At 32.8% G+C, this 25,449-nt stretch overlaps 1 pseudogene; it reads right to left on the bottom strand.

The window, feature by feature from the left end:
- Positions 1-13,342: 13,342 nt before the first annotated feature.
- Positions 13,343-14,840, bottom strand: LOC149158356 (bidirectional sugar transporter SWEET3b-like; annotated as a pseudogene).
- Between the last annotated feature and the right edge of the window lie 10,609 nt (positions 14,841-25,449).

Consider the following 25,449-nt stretch of genomic DNA (forward strand, 5'->3'; position numbering starts at 1 on the left):
TTAAATGACTCTATTGTTAGCTTTAAAAAAATTGGAATTTGTTCTTTTTTTCCATAAAAAAAACATTAAAATCACTATTTGGGAACTTTGAATGTTGAAAGCACCTTAAAAAATATTTAAAATGATTTTGTTTATTTTTTTAAATACTTTTTCATATTGTCTCTAGAGAGACAATATTTGGAATTATGGACATATAGTCTCTATAGAGACAATATATTTTTAATGTTATCTATTTTCCCTCAAGAGACATAAATGTAATTGTCTCTAAAGAGACAAAAATGAAAGTGTTTCTATAGGGACAAATGAATGTTGAAAGCACCTTGAAAAAAGTTTAAAATGATTTTGTTTATCTTTTCTAAATATTTTTTCATATTGCCTCTAGAGTGACAATAGTTGGAATTATGACATATAGTCTCTATAGAGACAATATATTTATTATGTCAGCTATACATAAATGACATAGATGTAATTGTCTCTAAAGAAACAAAAATGAAATTATCTCAAATGAAATTGTCTGTGAAAAGACAGTAATTCCTTCGTGTTTTTATAGAGAAGATAATAATAATAATAATAATAAGTGTTCTATATGTCTTTATAGATACAATTTTGTAAGAAAATAATTTTGAGACACCCACTACAATATTTAAGACAATACACAAGTTTCTTTTTGTCTCAAATTAAGACAATTGACTATAAAATTATCTTAAATATTATCTTAAAACCCGGTACCGGCCTTATATCCCATGGTATGCACACTGGCACAAAGTATTTCAGACTCCTCCACATTTTGACATTTTGGCTAATCGGGTGCATGTCTGGTCAGATCTGTGTATCTGCCTGTTCTGTCGTAAATACAACGGCAATACAACAGGCTCGGATCTGTGTATCTGTTTTTTTTATTTCGTGGAGTAATTAAGTTGTAAGTGGTGTCATATCTGTTCTAAACAAATGGAAAAAGCGACATGAAAACCAGGCCCAGACCTAAAATCATAGGGTTTCATACTATACTCCCCACTAAGATCCATGCCGAATAGAAGAATCTCCAAATCTGATTCTTTGGCAACTGGGTGGAATAATTTTCTGACGGGAAATGATGAACGCAGACTGTCAACATTTGAATAATATAAAGACAGATTTTCCTTACCGAAAAAGGAACAGTCCTGGAAGCTGTGAAAAGCTCCTCTGTGGTGTGCAGCTGGAAGTGAAGTAAGAAAATCCATAGTGGAGTAGAGGCTGTGCATCATAGAAAATGATAGACATACAGTGGGCCTGCGCACATAAGTAAAAAAACCTACGCTCCATGAAAAGACTATACAGCTGAGATTGCAACGGGGTTGACGACAAGCAAAATATCTTTTACGAATTCCAAAGGATTGTTCCAACTGAGTTTATGACGTGGGGAATGTCTTTTACGAATCCCAATGCATTTGAATAACAGTCACCGTTAGTTTTGCTTTCCAATTCAATGCGCTTTCTACGTGCTTGGAAGTTAGTTTGTCAACCTATTATATGAATACATTGCTTTTCACAGCTAAAGGGTAGGTGTTCTGTTCTCCTGTAGGGAGCGGATTCATTTCGTTACTCTATGCAATAACATTATAAAACGAATCTGGCCTTTAATTATAAACAGCTGCAATCCACTCTTTATACGTGTCCGACACCATTGGCTTATCTCCCTGTAACTTGTGCAATCATGTATTCAGAAAGATATATGATCAATTACCAACATGGGCACTCTCCCCCAGCCCTAGTCACCTCAAAATCGTATCCTTTAAATTTAGTGAAGATTCTCAACAATCTTTCTTCTTCAAGGACGGTTAAACTTTCAGGATATAGCTTTGTGGTTTCACATTTTGCTTTATTCTCACTGCCATTTGTAAACTTTGTGTAATCCATCTGATGATTTTTCAAGGGTCAAAATTGAGTTCCAAAGTGAAAATCTCACTGTGTTGCGAAACCAGAGATTTTCTTTCGGGAAGACTTAAATAACTTCCTAAATTGCAAGTCCGTTTGGTTTAGTTATAACTAAAAAATTCTTAGAAGCAAAAAGATGTTTAGTAAGAACCAATTTCATGAACTAACTTTCTATGGACAGACTTTCATAAATCTATTTCTTCTTTGCAAGTGTTGGCATACCTGAATTGTGCTCTATTTCATTCCCTATGGGCTCTCTGCCTTTTATTTGTAATTTTGTTCATCTTTTCCTTTACCACATCGGAAACAACTTTGACTTGGTAACCATCTCTTGTTTGAAGAAAAACACTGAGGAATTCATTGGGTTTGTATGGCAATGTGTATATACAATAGTGTCAACGTAAGTCGAAATGAGAGTGACAGTAGTCAAAACAAGGTTTTCATTTAAACTTTGAAAATAGAGTATGAATTTGCTAGAACATTGGGATATATAGGTTGTTTGGCATAGTTTGAAAGTCATTTTTTGAGTGACCTGTGAGGATAGATGTTATGAAATAACCCGAATGAGTAATGATGGTCTATATGGGAGTGGAGTAATAAGAATGTAGAGTGAGAAAGTAGGAATTATAGGAAAACAGTAATGGGTGATGATTAACAAAAATAGGTAAAAAGGAAAAAGTTTATTTCCAAGTTAGGTTTTGATATTCACAAAGGTTTTGTGGGAAAAATGGTATCTTATGCAATAGAATAATATGGGAGATTTTTATTGGAATTTGTATCTTTCTAAATTTTATATTGGACACTTAATATGTGTTTTGGCCATATATTTTGTTTGATATTCAAATTGAGAAACTTAAAATGGATTCATACTATATTTTACTATATTTTAAGTTACACTTTCTGTAGAAACAACTTTTAAAAATATGCCCAAATAATCTGAAAATAGGATTATTCCTACCCCATTTTTAAATATGGTTAGTGATTCAACTACCATAAAAATCCACCTAAATGAGCACTAAACAATGACTTTTATAGTAAGACTTACTTTTTATTTACTATTTTATTTATTCATTTATTCCAATACACTATAGTACTCTATTAGAGAAAAGAATCGATTCTCTCAGTTTTATAAGAACTTTGAATGCATCCATCTACATAACAAGATTATAAGTAGACTTCTATCCAAATTTTTAAAATATAACTCAATGAATTCTATGACATGAGAAATTACTACTCAAATAGATTTGATGTAGAAAATTGTCAAAAAAAAATGAGTGGTTTTATGGCTTGATGATTATTTAGAACCAAGTTTGAACACAATCTTTGTCTACTTGGCTCTCTTTTATTTTCATACCATAAAGTTCTTTTTCATATCATAAAGTTATTTTGAAATTTATTAATGACATTCATAAATACGCAATAAATAGTTTGGTAAGCAAGTAAGAAATTATTCAATCTTTGTGTGGTTTTCATGGGATGTTGTTCATCACTCCTTCATCTCATTTATATGCTAACTAGGATAACTACATAAACTTCTATATCATCCTCTTATAGATTCTCTTCATGGATCCCTTTCTCGTACGGTATCTTTTGAAATATAGATTCATCCTTGGTGAAAATTCTAAATTGTGGACAAGTATTTGGGAATATCTTTGTGGGGACATGCCCTCCTATACTAAATAAATTATTTAGCATTATCAGTTTATCCTCTTTTTTATAAAGAGACAATACTTTCAAACAAAGCAGTCGCCAAGGGCTCTTAAAACACTTCCTATTGAAATAGTTGGACAAGTTGAAACTACCCTTTCTATCCTTTTAATAAGCCTACTCCTAGTTTTTTATTAATCTATGTATATTTTACAAACATGAGAAAGGATTATGAAGGCTCACTAAAGTAAAGGGTTATTATTTCTTCTCTTATCACCTAGACTCCTTCTTATCTTAAATCTTTGTCTTAAATACAGAAACTCAAGAAAATATTTTATATCTAAATCTAACTCTAGTTGCAATTCCATAACAATGGCCCCAAAAAGTTGATTATTATTTTGCATAACTTAGGACATTAAAGTATCAACCTAGGAGGCCATATACTTAGAAGCACAATACTATATGGGAAGACTTAGACTTAGATTTACTTTACTCTCACTTAGTGTTTAAAGGATGGAATTGCTTGTACTCGATGTTAAAAAAATATGAAATCATAAGTATTATGATTTAAATATATATACAATTCGAAAATGACATGTATCCTATGAAAACATAAATTATAGGTAAGTGAGTGCAATGGAAAGTTTCAAAGCCTAAATTATGATATTAAGGTAAACTTAAGATTAATTAATTCAACAATGAATTAACTAATCATATTTTTTATAAACTACAAGAACTAAAATGTGAAGACTCACTAAAGTGAAAGGTTCTTACCTCTTCCTCCCTTCACTCCTTATTTTAAATGTGTGTCTTAAATCCACAAACTCAAGCAAATATTTTATATCTAAATCTAACTCTTGTTGCACTTCCCTCACAATGGGGCCAAAATGTTGGTTAAATTGTTTTGCATGAATTCGGACGTGAAATTATCAACCTAGGAGTATATAGAAGTAAAATATTATATATGAAGAATTAGATTTAGATTTATATTACTTTCACTTAGTGTTTAAAGGATGAAATTGCTTATACTAGATGCTAAATAGATATTAAGTTGTAGCTATTATGATTTAAATAAATATGTGATTTAAAAATTACATGTATCTTATGAAAACATAAATTATGGCTAAGTCATTCCAATGGAAAGGTTCAAAGTATAACTTCTAATCCTAAAGCTAATGTATCATTAATTAATTCAAAAAGAAATAAATTAATCATGTTTGGTATAGACTACAAAAGCTAACACATAAAAATAAAGAGTGAGAATCTAAGCGTTGATAAAGGCTAAAAAAATAATATGTAGGTTATTAACTAAGGAAGAAATTTTAAGCACACATGCTTGAAAGCAAAAAATTCTTTAGAATAAAAAAAATATAATTTATTCAATTTTAATTGGTAGATTAGGAATGCATTAGGGTCCTTACTGGTAGTAACTCTCATTGTATTGTCTTTGTTTCGCTCACTCATGTGGCTCAAAGGCTTCAAGAATACTCTGTTAGAATCCTCAATATTTTACTTAATTAAGCAATATTAGACTTGGTTTTTGAAAGAAATAGGAGTTCTATTTAATAGAAACTAAAGTTTTTCATCAAAACTACAACAAATAAGTTACTATGAATGAATATTAAAGCTCCAAATAAATTGTGATGATATTAAAAAATGGAAAGTGCAGTAACTAACATATAAACAAGGAAATTAATGATGAATACAAATAATGACCATCTTGAATATTTAAATGTAAAAGTAAAAAATAAATCATGCATGTATTTACAAAGGAATGATGCATGGGTGAGGGAATGGGAGCCTTCCAAACCTCAACTCTTACACTAAAGAACTCTATCAACTAAGGAAACCGAAGATTGTTGCAAATATTTATAGAAGGAAACCTAGTACATATATTTAATGAAAATTATTTTATATAAGTGTAGTTAAATAAAATTTGAAACTTAAATCTTTTTTATCTCTCAAATTTAACTTATTTGTAATTTTATACCATACAAAAGAAAATTAAAATGTTGATGACAGAGCCAACTGATTCCTATTTTTATCATCCATTTATATGATATTCACGTAAAATAGAGAGCTTATAAAATCTGGGTAGATTTTCGAGCTTGACCATGTATTTTTCTCCTAGCTCACTATGTTAACCATGTATTGATTGTACCCTACCAAATGTTTGCATATATCTTAACAAAAGAGAAATAACTAAAACTCATATTTTCCTTTAACTTTTACTAAAAAATAATTTTAAAATACATAAAAGATTTCCAAAATTCAAAAATTAAAGAGAACTAAAAAAAACAACTTTTGAGTAGTTTTATTCATCAAAATGAGGGAAAATGTAGTAAAACCAACCTAGATCCATCTAACTCTAGATCTGTCATGCATATGGAGGGATCAAATCCCTTGAGGTCAAACCTTCTTTTTGGAGTGTAGAATTTGAGGGAAGGTTTGCACCTCGAGGGATTTGATCCCTCTCGGTGCATGATAGATCGAGAGTTAGATGGATCTAGGCTCATTAGAGTTGAGGGAAACAATGGAAAATTTTTAGATTATTATTATTATGTATATGTTTGAAATAAACTTCATACTTTGAAATTTACATTATCTTTTCTTTGTTTGACATGACTATATCATTCTCTTATTTAATTTTTTTTTTGTTTCCTTCCTTGAATGGTTTATATGTCTGTGCTTGGACGCTTTGAGTGTGTTGCATGCTTATATGTTTGGATTTGGATGGTAATATTTGTGAATGTTACAATTATTGTGTTATATTTTTCTAAATGTGTATGTAATTGTCCGTTAGTAATTAGTTGGTGATGATGAAGGGAGACAATCTTGTCAATAGTTTGCAAGAGGATTAATACTACAAATTCACAACTTTTGACAATTAATTAATTCTTAATAGTGTCCCTCTAGTTAGTACTAAATATATCTTGAAGAGTATTGCATCAAGATTATTGTTGAAATAATTTGTTTCATTGCTAATGTTTGACCTTCAAAATATTTTGATGATTTATTTATTTTTATCTATAGTTTGCTTTGCAAAAGTCAAGAAATAATGGAATTTTGATTTTTTTTTAATGAGTGGTCAGATTTAAATTATAGTTGAGATTGTAAACCATTCAATTCTTTAACTCACACTATTGTAGTAAACATCATACCTTGTCTCTCTTGCTCTCCAATATAACACAAAAATCAATGCATATTGTCAATCATTTTTTTTTTTTGCTTACAATGAAATCATTGCACATTGTTAATACAATCACTTTAATTTAATGTACCATCATATATTGAGTTACATCAAATAAAAAGTCATCATATACATTGAAATCAATGCATCTAATGCATGCAATAAAATAATATTAGAAAATATCTACACTAAAATTAATGAATCTAATGCAAACAATCAAATAAGATTAGAAATCAACATCCTGACTAATATCAATGCATCTAGTGCTAGAAATCAAATAAGATCATAAATCAATATTGACATTGAAATCAATGCATTTAGTGCAAGCAATCAAATACAATTAGAAATTAACATCTACGATGAAATTAATGCATCTAGTGCAAGCAATCAAATAGGGTTAGAAATCAACATCTACACTGAATTCAATGCATCTAGTGCAACCAATCAAATAGGATCAGAAATCACCATCTACACTAAAACCACTGCATCTAGTGCAACCAATCAAATAGGATTAGAAATCACCCAATGCATCTAGTCCAAGCAATCAAATAGAATTAGAAATCACCATCTACATGAAATCAACGCATATAGTGCAAGCAATAAAATAGAATTAGAAATAAACATCTACACTAAAATCAAAGCATTTAGTGCAAGAAATCAAATAGAATTGGATGCATTGATTTGATTAATTCCCTCCCTTTCTCCCATTATCCCTTCCAATGAATTATCTTTGATGCATTGATTTGATTTCTCTCTTCTTCTCTCTCTTCACCTTCCATATACATATCTATATTTATTTGTCTCTCTTTTGTCTCTCTATATCACACACAAAACATACATACTCTTTATCCATATTTATCTCTGTGTCCCTCCGTCTTCTTCTCCCTCTCTCTCTCTTCCCCTTCTCTCCCTATCCTCCCCTTCTATCACTCTTCCCTCCTATTTTCCTCTCTCCCTCTCTCTCCATCTCCCTTATCACTCCCTCTCTCTCCACATTTCTCTCTCTATTTCTTTACTTATACCTATCTCTTTATCTCTCTTCCTCTCTCCTTCTATCTCTCACATCCTCACTCTCTTCCTTACTTTCTCTCACTTTGTCTCTCACCTCCCTTTGTCTCTCTGTCTTTTTCTTTGTCTCTCTCTCCACCCTCCAACTCTATCACCACATCCCCTTGTCTCCCCTTATTCTCTCTATCTCTCCTTCATTATCCCTCTATCTCAACCGCAAACATACTCTCTCTCTCTCTCTCTCTCTCTCTCTCTCTCTCTCTCTCTCTCTTCACTTTTCTCTCTCTATGTGTTTCTTTCCCTCCCTCTCTCCTCCTCTCTCTCTTGCTTCATCTCTCTCCCTTTCTCTCCCTTCCTCTCTACCTCTCCACCTCTATTACTCTATGTCTTTTTTCTTCCCTCCCATATATATCTAGAGTTAATATATATCGTGATATATTAATATGTATTATAATATAGAAAATATTATATTAAATTAAGTTAAACATTGTATTAATCCTAAGTTATAAAATATATATATTGATATTATAATATATTAATATTAATATTAGATTTAAAGATATTTTTACATGGCATGATCACAAAATTTTCAAATATTACAAATTTGACGTGGAAATCTTTATGTCTTTAGAGATTTAAATATATCCATAGGATATGGCTTTCCTTTTAAAGATTAATTTTATAAATATTTAGTTAAAAAAAACATTAAAAGATTCTCGAGCAATATTTTCAATTATTTGTGTTGAATTAACCTTTTTACTTTATTTTAAGAAATGGTATTGACTTTAGTAAAGAGTAAAGATATTTAAAAGTTTACCTGATTGGGAATTTTAATGTGGTAAAAAAATTTGTTGAAGATAAATTTATGATACATTCAAATTAAAATTATATAATAAAATAATTATTAAATGCACAAGATAATTCTATTGTAGTTTTCCTTTCATTGATTTCTCAAATTAAAAAAAAACTAAAATACAATTATATTATGTGTTTAATAATTATTTTATCATATATATTGAATTTGAATAATTAAATAAATAGCTATACAAAACATTTAAATTAAATTTATTTATTTTTAGATTTTTAAATTTTTAAATTTAGCTTGACATGAGAAAATTTTCAACTTTGATTACACGTCATACTCGATTCTAGGGGCTATACAATAGGCCTTCCGCTCAATTATTCTATGATAGGTTTAATATAATGACTAATTTTCACATAAAATTAAGATCAATATTTAAAAAAAAAATATGATTGTTTATATTATGATAAGATAACGAATGTGGAGTGAATGAGTTGTAGATGAATTTACTTATTTTAATTAAAGGAGGGATATTATCTACAAACTGAGAGTGTTATAGTATTGTTAATATAGTCTTAACTCAGTTGGAACCCAAGAAGAAGGGCTCACTATGAAGTACGTGACTAGATAATTTATTTCTCGTATACACATTTTTTATTAACATTTAGTTTTTTCTTATAGTGATAAATACATGATTTCCTTAATTAGTTTAGATGGTATGGGTTTTATGAATGATAAGTTCTTTTTTGAGTGTGGTTTTTTAGAGCAAAGGATAGTAAGTATATTTCACTTATAAATTTAGTTGTTCTCATAAGGCAAGCATATGGTAGACTTAGATTAAAGTTGTCAATTTTATTTCTGTAATATTCAATTAATTGTATTATGCATTTTATTTTACTTTCATTGTAGTAATGTAAAGCTTGATTATAAATCTATTTTTATTTTATTAATATCTAGATATAATAAAATTTTCTATTAAACTAGAAGTTAATTTGCAATATAATAAACCTTTTTAGTATATTCATTTGAAGTATCCATATCCTACACAAATAATTTACAATATCTCATAAGCAGATAGGAAACCTTCATCTTTAAGATTATACATGCAATTGTTATTCAATTATTCAATAGATATAGAACCAATTATATCTTTAAAAAATTAACCCCTAGGTGAGGAGGGCATCTCCTTACCTCCTCCTCCACCACGAAGATAGAGAAGTAGGGATAGGATTGAATCCTTTCCATTGTTGTAAGTTAAAGGAAAATAATGATCATCCAGTTACTTATAAACTTATAGAAGTAGCAATGAGGATACCAAGGTATCCCATTTTTTATGCGTCTTTTACTTAATGGATGTAATACATGCTAGTAATTGAACCTACAATGTGATAGTATTTCCTTCATATGACCCGCCAATATTAGAAGGTTATCCACATGATCAAACACATATTTTTTCTAGTAGTGTAATTCCAAGGAAAATCATTTACCTCTTAACAAAGAATTCTCATAGTAATCCTATCCCAATAATTGTATATATAGTAGAATTTTTATGAAATACTTGATAGGCAAACATTCCATCAACATTTGATGGGAAAGCATTTTATCACACTTATCAACCAAGCATTTCATTAAACACTTTGGCATGCATCCATTTCTCATCCACATCTTCAAAAATGTTATTGGATATACTCACTAAATGAACCAATCATGATAAGCCATTTAGTCTCTTGTGAAATCTCTAGGATTTACTAACTAATCCAGTGTTTATCATCTAAAATTAAAATGGAAGAATTATCCATCTCCTTAGTACCATAACCCTCTAAAAGTTATTCAGCTAGTTCAATTCCCATCTATCCATTACACATCTTCCTAGCCACAATATTGAATGCTATCATCCAAAAACAATAGGTTTACAAAAAAAAAGTGTAGTCCCCACTTAGGTTTGGCACCATAAATTAATACCTATGTTACCACTTACTTTTCTTATGATAAGACAAATTATTGGACTTAAAGTGTCACATGTAATGGCACATACATGAATATCAAATTTTCATGTTACATAGATCCCCACTTTAATTTACAATCCAACTATATCTTTTATAAGATAAACATAAATCTACTTCTATCATGAGTACAAAATTTAATAAAATTGATTCTTTTAATATGCAAACTATTTTTTAAATGCAAAACTCAATAAAATTTCATCTCTTCACTTTTAATAAATCTAAAATTAAAATATATTCCAATTAATTATAATAAAATATATTATAACTAAAATGTATATAAAAGTAATTAGTAAACTAGTGTGAGCGGAGACAAACATCTCTTGTGCCGAAGGTGCCAAATTGCAGAAGCATATCCCCATTAATTATAATAAAATATATTATAACTAAAAATATATAAAAGTAATTAATAAACTAATGTGGGCCGAGAGAAACATATCTTGTGCCGAAGGTGCCAAATTGCGGAAGCAACTAAGCACGCATCTCGATCATGACGGGATAGATAAAAGGGTGGTCATTAATATATTTGATGTTAGACCATATCAGATAATAAAATGAAAAAGAGCGACAAACTGCATTTGAGTTCAGCGTTTAATCTAAATCACGGGGACACATTTATTCCACGTGAATAGAGGAGGAGGATTCAACGTCGCCCTAGAATTATGCATAGATATCTATGCATATCCAAAGTGTTTTTCCTGGTCTCAGATTTTTTGTTTTGAAGGTAATATATTTTAAATAATTAAAAAATATTTTTTTATTTTTTATTTATTTAATGTTTCAAAAATAATTGAAAATCATCAAAGTCTAATTTTATTAATAATATATATAATTAATTATATTTTCAAAAAAATACATAATTTTATTAATAATATATATAATTAATTATATTTTCAAAAAAATACATAGTACTATAAAACATGACTATCATCATTTCCCTATAATTAATAAAATTAAATTAAAAATTTAATAGATTACATATTTGTTTATCTTTTAAAATATAAAAGTTTACTCTTAAAAACATATGCTACATTACATACTTTATTCCGAAGAATAAAATTTAAAAGTTAACATATCTTGTATAAAATATGAGTTGATAATTGAACATTTCCCTTTATTATTCTTCGTGTTGTTCTTCGTGCTCTTTAACGTGTGTGTTTATATATATATATATATATATATGAACAAATACACGACATCAAACAAAAACCATATCCTCCTGACGATAACAATATAGGAAAATGTGTCTCTCGATATCTCATGTCGCACTAGTATGTAGTGCACACCTTCTCATTATCAATTTAATATAACTATTTAGCTAGAATTGAATGTAAATATTAATGTATTATTATATATAAATAAGATTATTGAAAAATGTGGATAGATATCAATTCATAAAAATATTAAGTTTTTTTTGGAAAATGTGTGCTTAGAAAGTGCAATGTCGTGAAAATTTCAACCATGTTCAAGGATTATAAGTTTGAAAGGTTTTCAAATTCATGCTCTTTGAAAATGGGTGAGGTGTTCACCCAAATTACATTAAATAACCATTAATTGTATGGTTAAATTTTTTATTATCAATTTGGTATAATTGTTAACATAATTATTTAATTAAGAATAGTTAATAGATATTTTAAAATGTTAAGCATAATTACTAGTATGTTTATATAAATTAAATGGTTGATAAATATCTATAGGCATCAACCCATACAAATAGTTTATTAAAAAAGTTCACTTTTCGACCATATGGGTGAACTTGAACTCTTTATCCTTTACATGCATCATACACTTGAAGAATTTCCAAAATTACTATTTTGAAAATGAGTGAAGTGTTCACCCAAATTATTGGACATTGCTATTTCTAGACACAAAGTTTTCCAAAAAATTGAACTATAAAAATTGACATTTTAAAAGACATCAAACACTTGTTACATGATACTTTTCACATTTGTAAAATTAAAAAGTCATAAAAAATAACTAAATTATAATTTTATTTTAAATTATTATTACTAATAATAATTAATTAAAAAATAGATTAAAAAATAATCTAACTAATAAACAAAATAATAACATTTTTAGTGAATAATAACATTATAAAAATAATAATTATTTTTAGTTTTCTTTATCATTTAAATACCCTTATTATTACTTTTCTTTTTCTTTATCGTTTAGATATAGACCGATAATAACAAAAATAAAGTGTTGGTAACTTTTCTTCGTCATTGAATATCCATTGAATATCCATACAAAAAGTAATGGTCAGTTTTCTTCATCATTCAATGTCCATATGGATATAAACAGATGAAAATATCGAAGTTGTTATGATATATATGCTGTGGTGGATTTTATAAACTGATGACAATTTCCAAGTTGTTATGTTATATATGCTGTCGTGGATTTTATGTAGACCACCAGATTCTAAAGCAATTAGACTCTCACGACATAATGCTAGAATATTTATCTCCCTCAAGACGACAATGCTTGAATATTTGTCGCCCACATGATGCCAATTGGAATTGGTTTACAGTTCATTTTCTTAAACAAATCGGTTATTCATAAGCATAGAGGGAGTTCCTCGACATGGTAAGGCCAACCAAAACCCTAAAAGGATCATAAATGTATTATGAGTTCTTCAAAAAAAAATCTGGTGACAAACAAGGCAACGGCCCCGCAACAAAACCTTAAAAATTGGATGCAGTAGGTCCCAGAGGATGCGCACTGCCACAAATTATTTTCAGACTCCTCAACATTTTGACTTGTGGCTGATCGACTGCACGTCTCAGCCACTTGTGGATTTATCTTCACGCATTTTGGTCTCCCACTTCCATGCTCTGTTGGCTGTTAGAATTTGTTTCGTCAGCGTTGGCGATCTGTTTCAATCCAATCTCTGGGTCTAGTCGGTCCAGTACTTTCTGTTCTTCATGAATTTGTTGCTTCCGGTACATACAATACAGAACTATCTGACTTATTCCCAATGGTAAACCAACTATATTTGGACACTGCATTGACCGCAACACAGTATGAAACTCAGTTTTGATAGCTATTGGAGGTTATGATTCCTTTTAAATATAAGAAAATTTGTAGAAAAGGCTGCATTATATTGATGTTACCGCCAAGATGAGGTCTTTGTCCAAAAGGAAGTAAGTCATCCATAAACAACTGTTAATAAATGCGAACAGGGAGAAATGGATGGGCATAAACTCCACACTCTTAGTCCGTATCACCAATTTCTACCCACGTAAAAGAATGGGAGGAACTCGTCAAGACTTATTTGATTCAAATATTATAATAAAAACCTTATAAATTACATTGCTGAATGTAAGAACGCCGTGAAATATACTTACAATGATGGAAAGCGGAGAAGCATACATAACAACGGTGACAATCATTCCTCAAGTCCCTACCATCGTTTTTCTACTCTTGTGATCATGAAGAGCGAGCTGAGAAACTGTTGCGATAGAGGCAAACACCATGATTACACCCACGAGTATTGTCACCATTGCTAACTGAGTAACAAACAATCAATTCAGTATATCCAAGTCAGTCTTCGCTTCAGCTCTTTGCTGGACATTTAGCAGTCCTCTTATATATAGTGATGAGTTCGTGTAGTAGCTCTGAGATCTTTAGTTCAACTTATGCAGTAAAGCTGATAGAGAAACTGATGAATATTACTAATTAACTGATAAAAGAATATGAGACTTGAAAACTACCTTGGATTTGCGTGGAGCGAATTTCAGATATATACAAACGAACAGAAGCTCGAAAATGATTCCAATTCCATTGACAGACAACACCAAGACGTTTTCTAAACCATTACTGATCAGAGGTGAGCCATACCATGTGTAAAGGAGACAATTTAGCAGAGCTATTGCATAGGGGAAGCCTGAGAAATCCTCTGTCGATCCTTTCTTAATCACTCTCCTAAAAGTAACGCTGCATATAAATATTTAGTTAGAATTATAGTTCAATTTATACAACCACAGTAGTTGATCTCAGCTGAAAATTTTCTTAAAAGGATACTTCAAAAAAATGAATCGCCTTACATTGGGGCTCCGTACAGTAGTAACGAAGCTGCGTTTCCTGATACATTAAACAATACAAAGCGCTTTTTGAGACATTGTTCAATGCTTTAAAGAACTATGCAAGTGAAGAGCACAATAAACGAATGAAACTAAAATGCAGCGAATGAAAGGATTTGAACGGTAAAACTTAAGAAGAATGAAAGAGAATAGCAAGCACCTAGAATGCCGACCGAAAACTGTACGTAGTTAGCCATGTTTCCTATATCAAAAATCTAAGAAAATCAAAAGCTCAAGCATCAAGATGGTGGAATGGAGGAGGCAGCTAAGAGAGCGGAGAAGAGAATGATGGCATTTGTTTCCACCGTGGTTGTTAAATGTGTAATTTCAACGCAGCCGAAAACCACCAAACAAAACCATCTATCTTGTTCGCACCGCCTTTTGGCAAAGGCTGTTTTTCCTTGGAGCCCTCCGAACACTCTCACCTGCCGCCACGCGTCTCTTGTACGAACCCCCCAAAACCATTTTCCCCGGACGCTAAAGTCCGTTTGTTTTGCTGGAGGTTGGTGTGCGAACCACGTCGGATCAGCTCAGCGATCTGGACGCATAATCTCCGCCGTTGACTTCCCGAAGATGCATACCGCCCGCGTCAAATCAATTTTTGCGTGGATTGGTAGTTTTTCAGTTGACCGCCGTAGGAGGAATTCAATGTTTTTAATGTTGTACGTAGATTAGTTGGGTGCCTTCAATATAGTTATGGGCATGACTTTAATATAGTTATGTGCACATTTTTTTATTTTTTTTTATGTACACGTTGATATATGTTAAAAGGAAAAGTCTACGTGCAGTAGTGTGTGCGTAAGTTTTATTTTGTTGTGAGTGGTGGCTGCGTAGAATATAGTTTTTTTTTTGGACGCACAGCAGTGCGGTAAAAACTGAACAGAGGAAAACTGTAATGGGTGTTCGCTATTGAAAGATACAGGAATAACTGGAAATTCTTTTTGTAATATCCACAACAGTGGAACCAGAAGCAAGTGAGACAGAGTTCTCCCGGTGAATCCCTCTCTGCATAGAGGATGATGTTTGTATCAGTTCTTTTGTTTTAAATCAATAGAAGTTTTCTTTTGACCGTGTAATGCACTGTTCTGAGTTAATTAGTTTTTAAAAGCTTCCCTGTGTAAAGATTCTGGACAGAAGAAACAGAGTATTGTCTCTGTGTTGAATATTTTTTTGGTTTTGGTATTTGTCCATTTAAAAATACCCAACAGTGGTATCAGAGCAAGGCTTAGGCTCTTTAAAGAAGTTAAAGAAGCTGAAGGGAGAAGGTTGTTGCTGCAGCAAGACCTCTCACGCAAACAAAAGACTCAGACAGCGAAGGATTCAGGTATTCCCCAAAAGCATTTCTCTTGTTATTGCTGAAGACAGTCAGTTTTTTTTAAAAAAAATCAGAGTCAAGGATTTAAAACCATAGTTCAAGATGCAAGGAATGGCAAGCACAAGCATGGGTATGTTCAACACCCAGCTCCCACACTTTAATGGGAAGAACTATGACTACTGGTCTATAACCATGAGAGCTTTGTTCATCTCTCAAGATATATGGGAACTAGTAGAATATGGGTTTGAGGAACCAGCAGATGAAACTGAGTTCAATGCATTAACTCAGGGAGAGAAGGATCAGCTGAAGCTCAATAGGAAGAAGGATGCAAAGGCCATTGTCTTGTTGTATCAAGCAGTGGACCAGAGTATATTCCCAAGGATAGCAGCAGCTACAACATCACATGAAGCATGGCAAACTCTCAAGACAACCTATCAAGGCATGGAGAGAGTGAAGACAGCAAAATTGCAAATGCTGAGAAAGGATTTTGAAAACTTGAACATGAAGGAGTCAGATAACATTGACTCATTCTTCACTCATGTGATTGGTGTAATCACACAAATGAGAACTCATGGAGAAACAATTGAAGATAGAAGAATAGTGGAGAAAATATTGAGGGTCTTACCCTCAAGGTTTGATGCCATAGTCACCACCATTGAAGAGACAAAGGATCTCTCAAAATATTCAGTTGATGAGCTACATGCATCACTGATAACTCATGAGCAAAGGTTGAGTAGGAATGAAAACTCATCCCTAGAGCAAGCCTTCAAGACCCAGATGTCCTTTGGAAGAGGAAGGGGTCAAGGAAGAGGAAACCGAAGAGGAAGAGGCAGAAGCCAGAACAGAGGTGGAAGGAACAGCCCAGCAAATGCACAAGGAAGAGGCAGCAATCCAAATCAGAACCAAGGTCAAGGCAGCAGCCAACAAAGAGATCAGTATCAGGCTCAAGGACAAAGGTATGATAAATCTAATGTTCAATGCTATTATTGCAAAAAGTATGGACATTATGCTAGTGATTGTAGAAAGAAACATCATGATATGAACAGCAGACAGAATGCAAATGTTACAAGAGAAAACAGCAGTCAAGAAAATGTCCTGTTAGCTTGTAACATGGCTGAAACACATAGTGAAGACATTTGGTTTTTAGACTCAGGTTGCAGCAACCATATGACAGGGAATATAACCCTCTTTTCAGCCTTAAATCAGAATTTGAAATCAGAGGTCACACTAGGAACTGATAGTAAAGTGTCTGTTATGGGAAAAGGGGAGGTAAAAATACTTACAAAGCAGGGAGAAAGGAAAACCATAGCAGATGTCTACTATGTCCCCGGAATGAGATGTAACCTATTGAGTGTTGGACAGCTTATCCAAAAGGGTTACAATGTTTACTTTGTAAATGATGTGTGCACCATCATGGACATACCACCCAGCAAAAGATGCATTGCTGAAGTGAAGATGACAAGGAACAGGATGTTCCCTCTCCGGATCAGGGCAGACTTGAAGAACAAGAAGGAAATGGCAGCAGTCACCCAAGAGGCCTTCCAAAGCGTGCCAAAGGATGAGAACTGGTTATGGCACTTGAGATTCGGGCATCTAAATTTTGGAGGTCTAAACTTATTGAGCAGAAAAGGAATGGTAAGAGGATTACCATTGATAGAGAAGCCGGACAGCCTTTGTGAAGGTTGTATATTGGGCAAACAACATAGAGAGAGTTTTCCATCAGGGAAAAGTGTAAGGGCAAAGGCACCCTTAGAGATTATCCACTCAGATTTGTGTGGACCAATGCAAGCTCCATCATTAGCTGGCAGCCTATATTTCTTGACATTCGTTGATGATTTTACAAGAAAGACTTGGATATATTTCCTCAAGAACAAAAGTGAAGTCTTTGAGAAATTCCAAAATTTCAAAGCACTTGTGGAGAACCAAAGCGGGCTGCACATAAAAGTATTGAGAACTGATAGAGGAGGTGAGTATATCTCAAATGAATTCCTAAAGTTTTGTAGAGAAAATGGAATACATAAACAGTTCACAACTCGGTACACCCCACAGCAAAATGGAGTTGCTGAAAGGAAGAACAGAACCATCATGGAGATGGCAAGGAGCATGCTGAAGGCAAAGCATTTGCCAAATGAGTATTGGGCTGAAGCTGTACATTGTGCAGTTTATATTTTGAACAGGTGTCCTACAAAAGCAGTCATGAACAAAGTGCCAGAAGAGGCATGGAGTGGGAGAAAGCAAGGAGTCACCCACATGAGAGTTTTTGGGTGTGTGGCCTATGCACACATTCCAGATAAACTAAGGAGGAAGTTGGACAGCAAAGGGGAGAAATGTATCTTCATTGGATACAGTGATGAATCCAAAGCCTACAGGCTGTACATTCCATCTACCAAGAAGTTCTTTGTAAGCAGGGATGTTCAATTCATTGAAGAGGAAGCTTGGGATGGAAGCATAGAGAAAACAGTGAACATTAAAAGCTGTTTGCCTCATGATGAAGATGAAGAGGAAGTGGCTGAAATGAATCCCCAAACAGCGGCACCAACACAAGGACAGCAAGGGACACCATTGAGGATCAATGAGAGTGCTTCTCCAAGCACACCACAAGGAGGAAATTCAAGTGCATCTTCAAGCACTTGCACACCAAGTGAAAGAGGTAAGAAGTTTAGAAATCTAAGTGACATTTATGATGAAGGAATGAATTCCTTATTTGCCTTGTATTGTCATGTTGATGATCCTATTCATTTTGAAGAAGCTATTAAAGATAGGAAATGGATAGAAGCTATGGATGAAGAGATGAATGCCATAGAGAGAAACAAAACATGGGATTTGGTTGAGCTACCGAAAGGCAAAGAAGTCATTGGTGTGAAATGGGTCTACAAGACCAAGAGCAATGCTGAAGGCAAGATTGAAAGGCATAAAGCAAGGCTGGTTGTCAAAGGCTACAAGCAGCAGTATGGGAGAGATTATGAGGAGACTTTCGCCCCGGTTGCAAGAATGGAAACCGTGAGAGCAGTGCTGTCCATAGCAGCTCAAAACAAATGGAAAGTCTACCAAATGGATGTGAAATCAGCATTCCTAAATGGAGTGTTAAAGGAAGAGGTTTATGTGGAACAGCCTCTCGGATATGAGAAGAAAGGAGAAGAGCACAAAGTGTGCAAATTGAAGAAAGCTCTTTATGGGCTGAAGCAAGCGCCAAGAGCATGGTACAGCAGGATAGATTCATATCTATTGGAGAATGAATTTGACAAATGTGAAGGAGAACCCACAGTCTACATCAAGGAAAAGGATGGTAAAATTTTAATTGTTGTCTTGTATGTAGATGATGTTATTTTCACTGGAAATGATATTTATCTTATTGAGAATTTTAAATCAGTCATGAAGGATGAATTTGAAATGACTGACATGGGTTTGTTGAGATACTTCTTAGGCATAGAAGTAGATCAAAATGAAAAAGGAATTTTTATATCTCAAGCAAGATATGTAAATCAAGTTTTGGGCAGATTTAAGATGGAAGAATGCAAGGCAGCAATCACTCCCACAGTGATGGGATTAAAGCTCAGCAGAGAGGACAGCAGCAAGGATTTTGATCCTAGTCTGTACAAAAGCATTGTGGGCAGCCTTATGTATTTAACAGCAACTAGGCCTGATATTATGTATGCTGTTAGTTTGATTTCCAGGTTCATGGAGAGGCCAAAGGAGGCACATTGGCAGGCAGCAAAGAGAATTTTGAGGTATGTCAAAGGTACCAAAATGTTTGGAATTCTATATCATGCCTCAGAACATTCAGATTTGGTTGGGTACACAGATAGCGATTGGGCTGGAAGTGTAGATGATCGGAAGAGCACTTCCGGTTATGTTTTTAATATGGGTTCAGGAGCCATCTCATGGGCTTCTAAGAAGCAGTCCATTGTAGCATTATCTACAGCAGAGGCAGAATATGTGGCAGCGACAGCAGCAGCATGTCAGGCAGTATGGATGAGAAGAATGTTGAGAAGCTTAGGCCAGGAGCAAGCAAAAGCGACAGTGGTCTTTTGTGACAATAGCTCAGCTATTGCATTGTCAAAGAATTCAGTGTTTCATAAGAGAACGAAACACATTGATACAAGGTTTCACTACATCAGAGAATTGGTGAGCAATGGAGAAATTGTCTTAGAACATTGCAGGACTCAGGAACAGGTAGCAGACATTTTGACAAAGCCACTGGACCAGAAAAGCTTTGAATTTTTGAGGAAGTGTCTGGGTATGACAGAATGCCCAGCTGTTGAAATTAAAGGGGAGTGTTAAATGTGTAATTTCAACGCAGCCGAAAACCACCAAACAAAACCATCTATCTTGTTCGCACCGCCTTTTGGCAAAGGCTGTTTTTCCTTGGAGCCCTCCGAACACTCTCACCTGCCGCCACGCGTCTCTTGTACGAACCCCCCAAAACCATTTTCCCCGGACGCTAAAGTCCGTTTGTTTTGCTGGAGGTTGGTGTGCGAACCACGTCGGATCAGCTGGGCGCACAATCTCAGCCGTTGACTTCCCGAAGATGCATACCGCCCGCGTCAAATCAATTTTTGCGTGGATTGATAGTTTTTCAGTTGACCGCCGTAGGAGGAATTCAATGTTTTTAATGTTGTACGTAGATTAGTTGGGTGCCTTCAATATAGTTATGGGCATGACTTTAATATAGTTATGTGCACATTTTTTTATTTTTTTTTATGTACACGTTGATATATGTTAAAAGGAAAAGTCTACGTGCAGTAGTGTGTGCGTAAGTTTTATTTTGTTGTGAGTGGTGGCTGCGTAGAATATAGTTTTTTTTTTGGACGCACAGCAGTGCGGTAAAAACTGAACAGAGGAAAACTGTAATGGGTGTTCGCTATTGAAAGATACAGGAATAACTGGAAATTCTTTTTGTAATATCCACAACAGTGGAACCAGAAGCAAGTGAGACAGAGTTCTCCCGGTGAATCCCTCTCTGCATAGAGGATGATGTTTGTATCAGTTCTTTTGTTTTAAATCAATAGAAGTTTTCTTTTGACCGTGTAATGCACTGTTCTGAGTTAATTAGTTTTTAAAAGCTTCCCTGTGTAAAGATTCTGGACAGAAGAAACAGAGTATTGTCTCTGTGTTGAATATTTTTTTGGTTTTGGTATTTGTCCATTTAAAAATACCCAACAGTGGTGGAATTCTTGAAAGGTTTAAGGGCAATTTATAGTCAGGAGACAAACATCCTCTCAGTTTCCACACCGTGCACATGGGATAATCAGATGCTTGAGCGTCGTGTAAAGCAAGAAACATGACGACAAAACCCAAACCTAAAATCATAGGGTTTCATATTCTACTCTCCACTAAGATCCATGCCGAATAGAAGAATCTCCAAATCTGATTCTTTGGCAACAGCGTGCGGAATAATTTTCTGCCTGGAAATGACGAGCGCTGTATGTGAACATTTGAATAATATAAAGGCATTATATGGGTTGGTTGACACATTTTACTTACCCACAAAGGAAGGGTCCCGGAAGGTTTGAAAGGCTCCTGCGTGGTGCGCAGCTGTAAGTGAAGTAAAAAAAGCTGGTAGTGAGTAGGGTCTGTGCACATACAGTGGGCCTGCTCACATTCATAAAACCTACGCAGCATGAAAATACTGTGTACGGCCGACATTGCAACGGCATTCACGACGCAGAGAATACCTTTTGCGAATCCCAAAGAATTATTGCAACTTGCAACTGAGTTTATGACGTGGATAATGTCTTTTACGAATCCCAATGCATTTGAATAACAGTCATTAGTCCTTTTTCATATTCATCTCATTTGCTCTGTACTTGTAAGTTCGATCGTTAACCTAATATTTTACGGTAGGGCCATTAATGTGGGGTAGTATATTATATTTGCGTAAATATAATGGAGGTCATATACTATCCCACGCGTTAATGTCCTCATAGCATGTTGTATGTATTAGTTGTTATATTTAACTACCACAGGCAAGGTGCAACACGCTGCTGTTTTTTAACAGGTAAAAGGTGGGTGTTCTATTTTGCTTTCGAGACTTTTAGGGTTGGAATTTCAGAACAAAGCCATTCATCAAATTTAATAATTTTTGATTCTTCAATTTTTAATTTTTCATATCAAATAAAAATCTTGACAATTTTGCAAAATTTTAAAGCAATCACCTTAACAAACAAATTGCCATCTTCCATCCCTGGTCTAAGGGACTCATTTCGTTAATCTGTGCGATAACATTATAAAAAATGAATCTGTCCATAATTAGAAATATCTCCAACTCTTTATTTGTATGGCACGATTGGCTCATCTCCAGGAATTGCGCTCCATCTCATCGATTGGGACTTGCATGCCCTGGTATTTCCATTGACGTCACAGCTGACAACGAGATTACCACCGAGTGGGTGCTCAAATCCTATAGCCAACTCCCCACGTGAAATAAAAAGGCGAAACCTGTAGCCGTATTTTTAAAATTATGTTTTTTTGTTTGTATGGAAATTTATGTCATATTTTGAAAAATAGGTTATCAGATCTTTGTAAATCCAATTAAAAATTGTTAAAATTTATAATTTTAAGTGTTTTAGAAATTTTTGATGTTGCTGAATCTATTTATATCATCAAAAACATGATTCAAACACTACATTTACAAAATATTTTAAAATAATAATCATAAATTCAAATCACTTTTAACAGTGCTATCAACTCCTCCACCATTTTAAACGACTCCAAAACTTATGTTCGACTTATTTGTTTGCAATATTTTTAACCCAACTTTGTTTCCCACCATTATTATTCAGATATTTTTCAATCATTATTTCATATATTTTTCTATCATTATTTCATATATTTTTCTATCATTATTTGATTTTGGCTTTTTTTGTTATAATTTGCAGTTAATTTTGTACCGTAACGATTTTTAAAATCACACCGTTTAACTTGCTTACGGAGCAAAAATCCTAATAAAAAAATTATAATTTTTCAATCAAACTTAAATAATATTTTATTGAAAAAATTAAATAACTATAATAACATATACATCAATATGTTGCGTAATTGTTAATGGGGTAAGCAAAATAGAGTTTATAATTTTATTAGTGATATTGCGATCATAATTATAATAATTTTTAAAAATTCAATTTCATTGTTAATGGAGAGCAGGGATCTGATATTTATAAAATATTAAAAAATTAATTTCATTGTTAATGGAGAGCATGGATCTGAATATTTATAAAATATTTGTGAATAATAATTAATAACAATGAATCGAGATTTATCTAAATGTAATCATATATTTTTAACTTTTCACTTTAATAATTATAAAAATAAAAAATAAAAATATATCATAAATATATGGATGGTTAAGAGCATGTGTTTCCTCCTAAGAGGTCGCAGGTTCAAAAGTATGTATGTCTTCGCCGTAGACTTAGCAGTGAAATCACAAGGGGGTCTCATACACCAATTTGATTAAGAGCATGTGTTTCCTCCTAAGAGGTCGCAGGTTCAAAAGTATGTATGCCTTCACCGTAGACATAGCAGTGAAATCACAAGGGGTCTCATACACCAATTTGGTGTCTGGCTTTGCTGTGACCTTCAAAATAGATATTATTATTATTATTATGTTGTCTCTATTAAATATTTTATTATATATATTTTTTTAATGTTTATATATTTAGTTCATATATTAATTTATTTTATTATTATAATAATAATTTAAAATAAAATTATGATTTAGTTATTTTTTATGTTTTTTAGTTATGGTAATATGAGATATATCATATGATAAGTATCTTTATATTGATCATGGATTCATATCTATTATGTTTACCATTCGCATAATTGATATAAGTGCACTAGTAACTGATGACATCCATATGTTGCACAATTGTGAAAGTATGTAACCTAAATATAATTTATGATTTATATAGTTGCATTGAAACATATTTTTATAATATATGAGGGAGATAGTCAACTCCCTCAATATTTAATATGGAGTTGAATTGCCAGAATAACTCTAAAATATTTTAATATTTACCAAAAAAAAATATTTCAATATTCATTTTAAGTACAATAACTTCTTATTTCCCCATGCCAAGTAGAAGTATCATTTTTCAACACTTAATATGCAATGTATTCTCATCTAAAAAATGTTCATAACACCTTGCAACCAATACAATTATCTATTGAAAATTAATCCTCAACACCTTTGGCTAAGTAATTGAAACATTAGAAAATAGTATTTTATGCATTTCATGGATTCATCAATGTCAGTTTAGGAATTTCTATGGTTTCTAAAGTGTTATGTGCACTAAATGAAAATTCCTATTAGTACATTGAGTAATACAAGTTCCATGGTCATTATTGGTGCATTCTCAAGGGATTTAAGTGTTCACATACATATAGAACAAATTTTCAATGTTTATTCATTTCCATTATCAAGGATGAACTCTTCATATAAGAAGAGGTCATGGAGCAACATTCAAAGCAAAATAATAATAATAAGAAGAAGAGGCCATTAAAAAAAAATCAAAGCAAGAGAAGAATAGTAATAAGAAGAAGTCATGGAGAAACATTCTAAACAAGAAAAGAGTGTTGAGTTATGTTGTCAAATGTTCTTAGAGATTTATTCCATTGAGATTTTAGTTTGTGGGAATAGCTTCCACATTTTAGTTTATTTTCTTCCATTGAATAAACATGACTATTTTCCTGATTTAGAGACGAGAGGATTTAAGGGACATAAATAGAACCTCCTAATGAAGATTGGATAAGGCCCATTAACTGTAGCTCATCCCCTTTGGTGTTACCTTTAAGGCTAAAAAGTTATCCATTATGAATAAGGATAAGATAGCATAGTTTCTTTCCCCATTATTTCCTATATATTTATATTTTATTTCTTGTTATTTTTCTTTTATGATGCAATCTTTATCTTTACATTGAAGTAACTCTAACATATGTTGTTTTGTAGTATTGTAGAATTAAGATATAACAAAGTGTATTTCACTCACAGTAGAAAACACCCTCCAATAAATTTGTTACTCAACTTGTCTTTTCACCCTCAGATTCTCCCTCCTTGGGAAATTGGAGCCTACTCCCTGAAATTTAATATATTGGAAGTGATTGAATTGATCTGTTTATGGTGTCAAAACCATCTTCCTATCGTTTGATTTAATATTCTTTTTTCATCCCACATAGGACTCATGCGGCCATCAAGGAAACATGCAAGTCATGTGGACAACCACTTTTTCACCTTTGATATTTTTGTGACTGTCAATCGCAGACCCACATGCATTTTCTTCTTGTATCATTTTCTATTGGTATAATTTTTCAGTTTTCCAGCTGAACCATGTCGTAGATAATATTTATTAGCATTTACTAGCATATATAATCCATTCTCTAAATTATTTCCTAGAACTTAAATAGGTCGCCTAGATTCGTGGAACGATGAAAAGGACCATACTTCTTTTCCTTGCCACATCGATGGCTATCTAAATGCATTTGTGTTTCTTGGC

This window comes from Pinus tabuliformis, chromosome 5_2 (genome assembly GCF_031772625.1).
Source record: "Pinus tabuliformis cultivar Carrire ecotype Pingquan chromosome 5_2, CPIR1, whole genome shotgun sequence".
Lineage (NCBI taxonomy): Eukaryota > Viridiplantae > Streptophyta > Pinopsida > Pinales > Pinaceae > Pinus > Pinus tabuliformis.